The sequence below is a fragment of the Rhinopithecus bieti genome, unplaced genomic scaffold (genome assembly GCF_001698545.2).
Source record: "Rhinopithecus bieti isolate Rb0 unplaced genomic scaffold, ASM169854v2 scaffold_21412, whole genome shotgun sequence".
In the NCBI taxonomy this organism is placed as follows: Eukaryota; Metazoa; Chordata; class Mammalia; order Primates; family Cercopithecidae; genus Rhinopithecus; species Rhinopithecus bieti.
In genome coordinates, this window is record NW_016811643.1 from 1,775,296 (window position 1) to 1,775,824 (window position 529).

The following is a 529-nucleotide window of genomic DNA, read 5'->3' on the forward strand; positions in this document are numbered from 1 at the left end:
GGTCAGGAGATCAAGACCATCCTGGCTAACATGGTGAAACCCCGTCTTTACTAAAAATACAAAAAACTAGCCGGGCGACCTGGCGGGCGCCTGTAGTCCCAGCTACTCGGGAGGCTGAGGCAGGAGAATGGCGTGAATCCGGCAGGCGGAGCTTGCAGTGAGCTGAGATCCGGCCACTGCACTCCAGCCTGGGCGACAGAGCGAGACTCCGTCTCAAAAAAAAAAAGAAATTGGCTTACCTGCTACCTGTACCGCTACCCTGGGCTCAGCAAGGGTGACTGGGGTCTCTGAGTGTGGGCACAGTCAGTCGTCGTCCAGGTGTAGGAGCTGGAAAGAGCCTCCTGACTCTTGAGGAGAGGCACCACGTTGAGGCACAATGCCTGCCCTGCTGGCGGGGCAATCAGACTTCCAGTGTCCTTCCTGTTGGCAGGCTGGGCACGGCGTGGTAGGCGGGCGAGGATTTGGACACCTTTTTGCCGAATGTTGTGCCACACTTACAGCATGGGCCAGACAGAGTGGCCGGTTTGGC